This window comes from Rhinatrema bivittatum, chromosome 8 (assembly GCF_901001135.1).
Source record: "Rhinatrema bivittatum chromosome 8, aRhiBiv1.1, whole genome shotgun sequence".
Taxonomy (NCBI): Eukaryota; Metazoa; Chordata; class Amphibia; order Gymnophiona; family Rhinatrematidae; genus Rhinatrema; species Rhinatrema bivittatum.
In genome coordinates, this window is record NC_042622.1 from 143,154,828 (window position 1) to 143,167,346 (window position 12,519).

The window sequence follows — 12,519 nt, forward strand, 5'->3', positions numbered from 1 at the left end:
GGGACTCCAGGTGTACATATGCATGTGTCTATGGTGAATAGAGCTCTCAGAGTGTGATATGTGGTTTTCTTAAGCATGTGTATGTGTGGGTCATGTGCAGGGAGTATTCGTCTCTGGGTTGTATGTGGTTTGTGAGTCTGTGAGGTGGTGGTGGTTAAGTCTGAGGCATGGAGATTGGTGTGTTTGCATGTAGAGTACTGATCTCTGGGAGTTGGGTTTGCACATGACACTGAGGCTGTGGTAATTTGCAGGTCACTGGGACGTGTTTGTGCAGGTCTCTGGGGAAGGGGTGTTTGTGTGATTTGAGTGTGTATGGGTCTTGTGTGCATGTTTTTGTGGCAGGTGCAGTTGTGTGTGAATCTAAGAGTGCTTGGGTATGTATGTGTGGTGTGTGACTCTAAAGGTGCTTGGGTGTGTATGTGCGGTGTGTGGATCTCTGAGGCGTGTGTGGGGGCATCTGGTCAGGGCTGATTTCAGGAAGTATGGGGCCTGGATTGCTGATGTATGGCAGACGGTGTGCAGTTCTCTAGGGGAGGGGTGTCTGATGTGGGTTTAGGTCTCTGGAGGAACAGTGAGGGGTGCAGGTTTCTGAGGGGGAGTATAGTGAGAATCTGAAGGAGGTAGTCTATATATGTGTATCAGTGGGGGGGAGGAGCGTCTGTGGCATGCGCATGAGTGGGTGTGGATCTCTGGGTGGGGGTGTGTGTATAGCATGTGGGTCTTTTATGGTGGGGGTGGAATGTTCATATGATATGTGGGAATCCGCGGGGTGTGGGTGTCGATCTCTGGTGGTAGTATCTCCAGATGGGTGTGAATTTCTTTATTTTTGTATTGATGGTTACACATGTTTGGTGGTGAGTTTGGTAATCTGTTTTGTGTACACCATGACAGACATGAACCTCACTCCTAAGCCAGGGAGTGTTGAGTAAGATCTCAGTTGCTCAGATTTACTAATAATGCTCTTTTTACTACTATTAGTATTTATCACTTCTGTGGCGCTACTTGACGTAAGCAGTGCTGTACAAAAACAGAGACGGTTCCTTCGCAGTAAAGCTTACAATCTAATCAAGACAGCCAGACAAGGCAAAATAGACTGAGAGTTTCTTTTATTAAGAAAATGGTTACAAATAATTATTTGACAAGTGAATAGCAGACTGGAAGGAGGTCAGCATGAATTTGAAATGATTGAAGTCAGCATGGGCATGGGATTACTAATACTTGCAATGGGCCAGAGTCTCTCCTTCGGGTCATAAAGTGAAATATATATCTGGGCAATAGGCAACTTATCACGGTGCGCTTCCTTAATCAGGCCAATGGTGCTCAATTTCTGTATCTTTCTGCTACATTTTCTTAGTCTCTGATTACATCCTTTGGTTCTTGAGGATCTCTCTCTCAGTATGTTCCACAGAATAGTTGCTTGCTCCTGACATTTCTATCAGCAATGCAGTTCTTGTGATTTTCTCCTTTACCACAATGCCCACTTTCCTTGTCAAGCTTTTTATCAGTCGAATTGGGAATGTCCCAAGTGCTCACAACTTCTTCATTCTCTGCAGTTCTGTCAGGGTCGTGATTCCACTGCTTTTCTGGGACAACGGTATTATATTTGAACAATTTGTTGCATTATGCTTTTCTGTATACTGGCCTGTGTGGCAGAAACTGGGCTGTAGGGCAGGCAGTTCTCTTAGGTGGTGTGGGATGGTGCTTTGGAGAAGATTGTGATGTACAGGTCTCAGAGATCAGTGGGTGTGTGTGGGTCTCTAGGAAAGTGGATAGGTGTGTGAATGTCCAGTAGAGGTCTCTGGGAAGTGGAGAGATGTGTGGTGTGCTAGTGTATGTGTGATTGGTATGCTGGTCTCTGGGGGGAGGTCCCAGTGTGTCTGTTTGCATGTGCAGCTCTCTGGGGAGTAGGGGTTACAGTGTGTAGGTGTATTTGTGTGGGTGGTGTAGTAGGGTTCAGTGGAAAGGTGGGGAGGGAGCTCTCAAAGGAGGTGGGCAGATCTGGGGTGGCAATGTGGGTAGTGTGCAGAGATTCAGATGTGGGTCTTTGGTTGTCTGTGTGTATGTGCTATGTGGATCTTTAGAGAATGTATGTGTGTATGGGGTTGTGGTCAACAGCTCTCTGGTGGTGGTGGTGTGTTGGGGTAGTTGATCTCTGGTGCTGTGGGTTGCATGCAAGTTTCTGACAGGGCTGGTATGTGCTGGGTGCAGATCTTGGGCTGGTGTTTATGTAAGGTGTTCTGTATAAATCTGGCAAGGATGTATGTGTGAGTCTTTCTTTGCGTGGGGTGGGTGGGTATCTGTATTTTGCCGATCTTTGGGGGGGGTTGTGTGTGTTAGGTGCAGATTTTTTTTTGGGGGGGTGGTGGTTTCTGGGTCTCTGAGGGTGAGTGAGTGTGTGCATTGCCTCCTATTCAATACTTTGGATCACAATATTCTTCTTTCATGTCTTCCTGACATTGGGATTGCTGGTTCTGTCCTGTCCTGGTTCAGCTAATTTCTACTGGATCTGTCACAACCGGTTAGAAGCTCTGCCTCACATTCCTCATGGTATATTACCACTTCTGATGTTCCCCAGGGATTTGCTCTCTCCAATGCCCTTTTTAACAATTACCTTTCTCCGCTAAGCCGCCTTCTATTCACCCTTAGTCCAAGCTATCAAATTTATGCAGACGATATACAATTCCTTTTCCATTTGAAATCATCATGGTTGTCCGCCACTGATTTTGCCACCTTCTGCTTATCCAGTAGAGATTGGCCCTTAATGTGAAAAAAACCGAGAAAATCATCTTAGGTCATTGTCTGAAGTTTGATATTCCCACTTGCCTCAATGTTTCTAATGAATCCATACAGCTTTCCAAGAGCGTTCATAATCTAGAGGTTACAATTGATCCACTACTTTCACCATCTTACAATCTTCCTATGCAAAACTCAAGACACTCCATTATATTACATCCTTTTTAAATCCATCTGATTTCAGAACTGGTCTCTAATTCCTCATCTTTTCATCCCTGGATTACTGTCAGAACCCTACAAATCATCCAGAACTCTGCTGCTTGCCGCCCAGATCTCCATGGCCAAATTACCCGTGTTATTTCAACTTCATTGGCTCCCACTAGAACAGCACCTACAATAGAAGGTAATTGTCATTATTCACAGCCTGCTCTCTAACATTCCATGTCTCTGGATAAACGCCCCCGTAAAGTTGTACGCCCCCTGTCGTTCTCTTTGATTCTCCAGCTCAGCCCGTCTCTTCCACTTGCTAGAGTTGAATCAACCACAGAAAGGGCCTTTTCAGTCGCAGGCCCCACACACTGGATTTCTCTCCCTCTACAGCTGCGCCATATTGAAGTCCCAAAAGAATTGAGGAAAGACTTAAACACTTTCCTCTTTTCAGTTGCCTTTAAACATGTGCTGGCCGAGCAGCCTGCTAGATTTTATTTATTTATTTATTTAATAACTTTTATATACCGACGAACGTTGGGAACATCTCGTCGGTTTACATAGAACAGAACTTAGCAACAGGCTTTACAATTATTGTAATTGTATATAAATAGATATATTAGCCCATCCAAATAGTCTTGAACCAAGCCTCAATTTTATTTCCATCTTGTTTATTTATGAGTTTGCCTTGGCTTCTTATCCTGTTGCTATTATTTATGTACCAATGTGTTTTTTAGTTTTTGTTTCATTATCTGTTTTTATTGTACCTTGCCCCAAACTTTGGAGGGGGGGGGGTGGTTTAGAAGTGAATCTTAAATAAATAAATTGCAGGGTCCTGGGAGTGGTGTGGGAAGGGGGTCTCTGTGGGGGTGCAGGTTTCAGAGTGGGGCTGTGTGTGGTTTATGGGTCTTTGGGGGTTCAGGGAGGGTGTGAGTAGTGTGCAAGTCTTGGGTGATGGGTGTGTTTAAATGTGTTCTGGCCTCTGGAAAGGTGTTGTATGCAAGTCTTTGGAGGGGTGGGAGTAGTGTGCACTCTCTAAGGCTGGGGTGTGTAGATGAGTCTGCGTGGAGTATGAGGGTGTCTGAGGAGGTGATGATGTGGGGGTGTGCAGGGAGTGGGAGTGGCTTTGTGGGAGGGCGGTGCAGCTCTTGGAATAGAGGCGTGTTACTGTAGTATGAGAGTTGATGAGGGGTTGGTGTGTAGCGTGCAGGGATTGGGGTGCTGCTCGGGGAGATGACTTTGTCGGTCGCTGGGGTGAATTTGTGGGGTCAGTACGGGTAGTGTGAAGATCTCTGAGGGAATGAGGTGCAGAACTCTGGCAGGGGGATGGTTGCTTGGGCTTGTGTGAGTCTCTGATAGTGTGGCTGGATGTTTGATGGGGCAGTGTGATGTAGTGTCGGGGTCTGGCTACTGTCTGATTGTTATCACCGTGCAGCGGCCCCTAGAGGGTGCCAGTGCCCCATGTATTTTCAGCACCAGAGTTTACGCTTGTTTTTTTGTAACCGAAAGGCAGAATATTCTTTGAGCATGGCTTTCTTGCTTTTAACAATGTTTACTATAATAAATACATTTCCTGACCTCTTTTACTCGAGAAGAGCCCTTAAGTAGCATGGAGCAAGAACTATCTTTTACAAATGTCTGGAGGGTGCTGCAAATACCTAATAGAACTAGAGAGTTGATAGGTGGTGGTAGTAGTAGCAGCAGCAGCAGCAGCAGCAGCAGTATTTCTATCCCCTGCCTCAAGCTCAGATTTGGAAAGGGGGGGTGAGGCTGATTAAAATAGGACCCTTCTTCCTACAGACGGGCTGCCCCCAGCCCAGAGCTACTGCCCAGGCTAAGAAGGTGTGTGTACTGAATAAAGGAGCATTGCCTCTTGGGCTGGCATTCTGTGTACTGGATAAAGGAGACCTGCCTCTTACCTGGGCTGGGATTCTGTGTGCTGGATAAAGGAGACCTGCCTCTTACCTGGGCTGGGATTCTGTGTACTGGATAAAGGAGACCTGCCTCTTACCTGGGCTGGGATTCTGTGTACTGGATAAAGGAGACCTGCCTCCTACGTGGGCTGCAATCATGTGTGCTGGGTTAAGGAGACCTGCCTTCTCGATTGCGATCCAGCTTTTGACAGCGGCATTGCCTCAGGAGCGAACACAGATATGCTTTCCCTTCCATTCCTGCTCTGTGTGTATATAAAATGCAAAGACCGGTCACCTGCCCCCTTAACAGAAGTCATAGAGCAGAGACCCACCCAGGCAGCATCCAAAGGGGCCATGGCCACCCCCTTCCTACATTCACCGAAAGGAAGAAATTGTGAATCCATTTAGCTGAATATTTGGGCATGGAATGAGCATCCTTAGGGACGGCGGAGACTCAGCCTCCTGCTGGAAGAAACTCAAGCTTCGTCCAAATATAGACTTGACAGAAGCGGGTGAGGGAGTGAATAAAAAGGCAGATCTGTGCACCCCACCCCCCCACCCAAGAAGCGACTTGCCATGGCAAGAGCTGCCATCCGGTCACCCACTAGAGGTTAAGGGCACCACTGCCCAAGCTGGCAGACTAGGAGGAGAAATCGGAGCTTGTGGATGAAGCAGCTTGGAGGGGTAAACATGAAAACTGGGGGCCACCCGAGGTGGGAGAGAGAGAGGCGATGGCCTTCAGCTCGCCTTAGGCGGCCAGAGTGCTGTCTTTACTGCAGAGCTAGCGTGGAAAAACAAGCACAGTGACAGGATGTGTCCTGGCGTGCTCTCTGCCACCAGCTGGAGGAGGAAACACATCCCGAGCTTCCTATTGTACTTCCTCCGTGCAGTGTCCCCGATTAAGGGAAAATAAAGTTTGCAAAGCAGACCTGGCTCAGCCGTGGCCCTAACACGCAGGCAGGGACATTACCAGCAGAAAGGCCCCCTTTTTGAAAGTTGGTTCGCATGTTAATCTTAGAGAAAGCAGGCGCGGTTTCCCTAGGTGGCGAAGCAGTCGGCTGTCATGCCCATTCATTCCTATGTATGCTTGTGTGTGTGTTTTATATATAAAGCGAGCCGGAGGCGATCATCTCGCTCTCCCCCACCTCGGGGGACCCAGTTTCCATTTTTACCCCTGCAAGGTGCTCCGCCAGCCCCGACCGGGTAGATATCCTGGGGGGAGGGGGGAACCCAAACCCAAACCCAGGACGGACACCGAGGCTCCCGAAGCAGAGCGGCAGGGTCTTACTTCCAGCCGTGCACTCGGCCAGGTGAGGATACTGGAGGTGGCCACCCCTGGCTCTGTGCAAGACGAAGACATTTCTACCTCCAGGACCGCAAGAAAAAACAAAACAAACAAACAAACAACTGTCTTGCCGTCGTTAGGAAGGGTGGGGTGGAGGGAGGGAGGACTCTGCAGAAAATGTTAGTTTTGCTTTTTTAGTTGGTTGGTTTTTTTTTTTTTCTTTTCTGAAATGAGAGGTTTCATGCGTGAGGTGGGAGGGGGGCGAGAGCAATGCGGATGAGAATCTGCAGGAGAGGAGGCGGGGAGGGAGGGAGGAAGGAAGGCAGGCTGCTCTCTCTCCAGACTCGGGGAGGCTGGGAGGGATAGAGGTCGAGGAGGAGAGAGAGGAAAGAAAGAGAGAGACGAGGAAAGAGTGGGAGAGAAGGAAGATGGGGCGAGGAGAAGAGGAAAGAGCAGACAGGAGGAGAGAGTGACGGAGGGGTAGAAGCCCTCGGTCCCTTTCGGAAGGCTCCTGCGCTCCCCGGGACCGGCTCCAGGGCGTCGGGCTGCCCGGGAGGAGGAGAGGTGAGCAAGAATCACTCCCCGCCCCACCACCACCACCACCTCTTTATTTCATTCCCAGCTCTGCCTTGTCTCGGTCATGTACATAGTGGGGGTCCGATCGCCCCGAAAACGGTACGAATAAATCAGCAAGAACAAGACCGAGGCGAAATCGTGCCCTTCCCGCCCGGCTCTCACTTTCCTTGCCCAGCTGTGATAAATTACCCCAGAATTCAGACGTTCGATTCGTTTCCCCCTCTTCTGTTTCCCTTTGTGAATGCCCTCTGTCGTTTTTGCAAGTCGTTTATTGCCTTTGTGTACTCTCTGCCCAGCCCCTCTCCCCCTTCAGCAGTGCAGGCTCCCTCTCGTCCCCGCACACGACCCGCTCTCTACCACTACCGAATAGATTCCGAATAACGCAAGTTACACACAGACACAGCCTCTGCCGGCATTAGAGAGGCTTTAAGAGTTGTCAGTACTTCTGCTTAATTTGTCATCGAATGCTTTTATCCCTGGCATGGCTTTCAGTTGAAAAGGTCTGGCTTCACACAGTGGAATTGCAAAGGTTAAAGATCAAAGGCAACCGATGAAGAGAAATGGACTCTTAGAAGGGGGAACATGAAAAGAGACAGGACAGATGAGATGCAAGAGGCTAGAGCCACCTTTCACAGTACAGTGGGAGCCAGAGCAGGAACAGGGGACTGAGAAGAGGCAAGAGCTAGGGGCCTGTCGGAGGAAGTGCTGGGGAGCAATGATTAAAGAGAGACTAGGCAGGGTTCGCTTACTCATCTTTATCTGCAGACCCAAGTTCCGGTCCTTCTGCATTTTACAACTCTACCTGCAAGAACTGGTGCAGGACCTGCATTTTTTTTTTGAGATTGTTGGTTCATCTTTGTGCAGAAGGAACCCTAATGCTCCTGCTGTAAAGGGTCACTTTGCCAAATGGAGAAAGGTCCTTGGCGGAGTGCCCCAGAGGTCTGTATTGGGACCTATGCCATTTAGCATATTCATAAATTATTTGGAGAAAGGAGCTCCGAGTGAGGTGACCAGATTTGCAGATGACACAAAATTGTTTCAAGTTGTTAAAACCGCAGCAGATTGTGAAGAAAAGCAGAGGGATCTTGTGAGACTAGGAGGCTGGGCTTCTAAATGGCAGGTGCAATTCAGGGTGGACAAATGCACAGTAATGCACACAGGGAAAAATAATCCCAGCTACAGGTCAGAGCCATTGGCACCTTCCACCAGGGGCACCGTTGCATAAAAACTATCAGCCTCCTCCTCTTCCCTCCCCCTGCCCTGGCAACAAAGGGTAGCACCACTCCGAGGGGGCTGCGAAAACTATCAGTCTCCTTCCCCCTCATCCCACCCCAGCAATGAAGAGCAACGCTGCCCACACACCTCATCCCTAGCGCAGGCTGCAAAAAAATAGCCTCTTCTTCTTCTCTCCCCCTCAGCCCAATTGTGCAGAGCAACATGACCCACATGGCCACAAAAAGCATTAACCTGCTTCTCCTCCCTCTCCCCGCCTGGCAGTGAGGAGTAGCACGGCAGGGGCTCAAGGAGCAGTAATGAAGAGCAATGTGGCCCACGCAGTGCCAAGAAGTTATTGGTCATCTTTCCCATGCTGCAGCACACCTGGAGGCTAGATGAGAGAAAGAGGTATGAGCGTGTGTGTATGACTAAGCATGTGAGAGAGCGTGTGTGAGCCTATGTGTATGACTGCACAAGTGTGAGAGAGGTATGAGCGTGTGTGTATGACTGAGCATGTGAGAGAGCGTGTGTGAGCCTATGTGTATAACTGAGCAAGTGTGAGAGAGGTATGAGCATGTGTGTATGACTGAGCATGTGAGAGAGCATGTGTGAGCCTATGTGTATGACTGAGCAAGTGTGAGAGAGGTATGAGCGTGTGTGTATGACTGAGCATGTGTGAGCCTATGTGTATGACTGAGCAAGTGTGAGAGAGGTATGAGCGTGTGTGTATGACTGAGCATGTGAGAGAGCATGTGTGAGCCTATGTGTATGACTGAGCATGTGTGAGCCTATGTGTATGACTGAGTAAGTGTGAGAGAGGTATGAGCATGTTTGTATGACTGTGAGAAAGAGGTATGATTGAACATGTGAGAGAGCGTGTGTGAGCCTATGTGTATGACTGAGCAAGTGTGAGAGAGGTATGAGTGTGTGTATGATTCAGCATGTGAGAGAGCATATGAGCATGTGTGCATGTATATGACTGAGTACGTGAGATCGTATTATGAGTGAGTGTGTATTGAACATGTGAAAGCATATAAGCATGTATGTGTATGATTTAACATGTGAGAGACAGCATAAGTGTGTGTGTGTATGATTGAGAATGAGAGACCGTATGAGTATGTGTGTATATGACTGAGCATATGAGAGTGTATGAGCATGTGTGTGTGACTGAGCATATGTGAGAGTGTATGAGTGTGCATGAATGACTGTGTATATGAGAGTGTAGGAGCATGTATGATTGAGCAAGTAAGAGTGTATGAGTGTATGTAATTGAGCTTATGAGAGAGACTGAATGATGTTCTTACCATAGGCCTAATACCATAGGGTTTCCAAGTGTCTTTTTTGCAGGGTTTTCTATTTGGCACCACAACAATGCATGTGAATATAGTATGCATGTTGTGGTTTGTTTGTTTTTTTTACCTAAGAATATCGTTTTATGTAAAATCTGAATAATCTTTAATTATGTGTGGGGAGGGGTTGACACCTGGTAGATGGATTGGGGACCCATGACTGCAAGGGTCTGAACGGAGCCCTGATGCATGGCCCCCAGCCCAGGACTGATACTGCAGTGCCTGGAGTAAATAAAATTGGGAGGGGATATAAAATAAGGGGAACAAAGATCCCCAGGTGAATGGAGGCGCATGGTGCTGAGATCTCTGTACTGGTTCTAACTGAGTTGGAAGCTCAAAGGAGCAAGAGGGAAAAACATAAAAAAAAAAAATCGGAATAAAAATCAAAATCAAAGCCCCTTACATTCAGCAGAGTCTCCCAGCTCACGGTGGTGTAGGTTGTGTCCAGGGCGAGGGCGCACCTTTTTCACTTGGCCATAGGTGCCAAGTGGCCTGGCTGCGGCTCTGCTACAAGTGCAAGATGCTGGGTCGTATGTTAGGTGTCACCACCCAGAAAAAGGACCGCAGGGTCCTTGTGGACAATACTTTGGCTGTGTACTGCGGCAGTCAAAAGGGCAAACAGAATGATAGGAACAGGCCTGGATTTGCCAATAAGCACACCGGGCCTATGCCTAGGGCGGCAGAAATCGGGGGGGGGGGGGGGGGGGGGGGGGGGCAACAAACCAGCTGAAGGTTTGCTGCCTCCCAGCTGTGCTGCTGATTCTCAGTCAGCAGAGAACAGCCTTCTGCTTCCTGCCCCAGCCCCTCCCCTCTCAGTGCACAGATCAGAAGAGGGCGGATGAGGCTGGCGGGGGACAGAGCAAAGAAAAACTGCTCAGCTCGCTGCCGCCGCCGGGGGAACAGGAGGAGAGAGGTGAGGCCAGGGCGCACAGCAGGAAACGTGAGGGGAAGACTGCGTTTGCAGCAGAGCAGCAAAGAAGGTTGTGCTTTAGACTTTCTGCTTTGTTGTGCTTTGTCTGGGAGGGGGGGGGGGGGGGGGCAACAATATCAGCCATGCCTAGGGTCGTAGCAAAATCCTAAATCCATCGCTGGTTAGGAATTATTTGGAACAACACTAGGGCTAGGGGACACTTCATGAATCTAGCAACTGGCACATTTAAAACCAATTGTGGGAAATATTTTTCCACTCAGTGTGCAATCAAACTATGGGATCTGTTGCTGGAGGATGTGGACAAAGGCAATTAACAGAGTGGGGTTCAAAAGGGGATTGGAAGACTTCCTGAAGGAAATGTCCATAAAGAGATATGGACTTGGAAAAGCCAGCGCTTATCCCTGGGGAGTGAGATCCAAGAAATAGATCCAGTATTGGGGAACTGGCGGGTACTTGTGACCCAGGCTGGCCACTGTGGGAGTCCGGCTGCTGGGCTCGATAGTCCTGGGTTGACCCAGCATGGCGCTTCTTAAGTTCTTATGTTCAGGTAAGAGGAAGGGAGGTGGCAGCCGCATATAATAACAGAACTGAAATTCAGAGACACTGTTGTTGACTTTTGTCCTAAACATTTTGAGAAGTACAAACCACAAGCTGGGGGAGAAGTGGCAAATTCAACTTTGTGAGGAAGGAGTGAAGCTAGGTGGGGAAAAATGTAGTAATACACTTATTATTTTTTCCCTGTATGGTTAGTGATTGTTGCAGTTCCTCCATCCTCCCAGAAAATTGACGCAAAACCTCTAGTCAGTCAGTAGAAAGGATTCCTTGCAATGTCCTATCTGCATGCACAGTGCCCCCTGGAGATGAATCTGCTGATGTGTCAAATCCCCCACCACAAAGAGTTAAGGAACTTCCCTCTACGATCACGGAGCTCATGGTTGTACGGGTGGGATTAGAGCCAGGTCGATGGGCGTTTCAGCTCTGCACTCGTACCACAAAGTAACACCAATGAGGGTTGGCAGAAGCAGTGAGATTGGAACCTGGGTCCACAGGTGTCGCGGCTTTGTGGAATTTGTGTCCAAGAGGGTTGCGGTTCTGCTCTCTTGCCACAAGGTCACAGCAGTGCAAACCGGTGACAGCGCTGGGCTTGGGGAAGCTGTGTGCTCTTCCCTAGGTTACACCGCTAAGCACTGAGGAGCAGGAGGGACAGAAAGGCAAAATTTGAAGTGTGTGAAAGCAGGTGTAGTGAGAGCATGAGAGACGGAAGGAAAGAAAGAATGAGGTAAAGAAGGGAAGGTGAGAGCAGAAAGATGAGGTCAGTGGGAGGGAAGAACTTTAGAGGAACACAGTGCCAAGGTTTGGCCATTCCCTCCTCTCTGAAACCTGGAGCCCTGTCCTGGGAGGGGAGCCACAAAGCCTGGGGGCCGGGCCCTTCTTTCCGCCATCATAACCCTCTTCTTGCACGTCCAGTTGCACCTCTGCTATGCTTCCGCCTAACCTAGTTGGGGCCTTGTTGTTTTCTGGTTTTGACAGCAGGAGCCCAGAGGAAGGGGGTGGGGGGGGGGGGGGGGGCGGCTGGGCTAGACTGAACTGCTGTTTGTGCTGTCAAGACTCAAGAGTACTCTGGGTACTGATCTCTCGTGTGCTGACAGCTCCTTCCTGTGTGGTTTCTCTACACGGCTGTTCAGTGCAGGGTGGGGCTGTTAGGAAAGCCAGTGGCTTGTGGCGCCCCTTCCTCTCACCCTTGTGGGCTCTACTGTTGACACACTATATGCTTCCTCTTTATACCAATCCATGCATGTGCTGTATATACCACCTGCTGCTGTCCCCCTCTAAGTCCATCTCGAACGGATTCAACATCGTGAAAGCGGTTTAAGACAAGTTCAAGGTATTTGTCTCTTCCTCTGGAGCACAATAAATTGGCGGATGCAGGTGTTTCATGTACAAGCTTTTAAAATTCATAAAATAGTGTCCCCCAGTATTTCCAGCTCATTCACTCTCTACATTTTTTGGCTGGCGTCTCTTCTGGTATTTTCAGCCTCTGTGCTCTCTGCATTTTGCTGGAGGATCTTACATTTTTTTCAGTCCCTGTGTTCTGGGTAACAGGGTTAATATTCTTAAGCTGCAGTATTTAGCAGCATTTCTTTAGCTGACTTTCTCTGGCTCAGATGCCATGGGGAGCACCAGCAGGCATTTTCTGAGTGACAGGAGGGGAGAGAAACATGAACTAAATAATTAAGACAATAAAAAAGAGAGAGATAATTCAGGGTCATTAAAACAGACAGGACCTGAGCTCTCCCTTCCTTGGATGTT

General features: G+C 48.8%; 1 protein-coding gene across 8 annotated transcripts in view; it reads left to right on the plus strand.

Moving 5' to 3' along the window:
• Nucleotides 1-6,073: 6,073 nt before the first annotated feature.
• The window catches only part of RASGRP2 (RAS guanyl releasing protein 2), a 49,650-nt gene continuing 43,204 nt past the window's right edge, over nucleotides 6,074-12,519 (plus strand). For 3 of the 8 annotated variants that reach the window (XM_029612796.1, XM_029612802.1, XM_029612803.1), the window contains exon 1: nucleotides 10,172-10,258. The gene's annotated coding sequence lies outside the window, so the exon portion shown is untranslated. Of the gene's footprint in view, nucleotides 6,164-6,544; nucleotides 6,703-8,314; nucleotides 8,338-10,115; nucleotides 10,259-12,070; nucleotides 12,095-12,519 lie in introns of those variants that run through there. The other 5 variants (XM_029612800.1, XM_029612795.1, XM_029612799.1 and 2 more) reach the window with 5 other exon arrangements.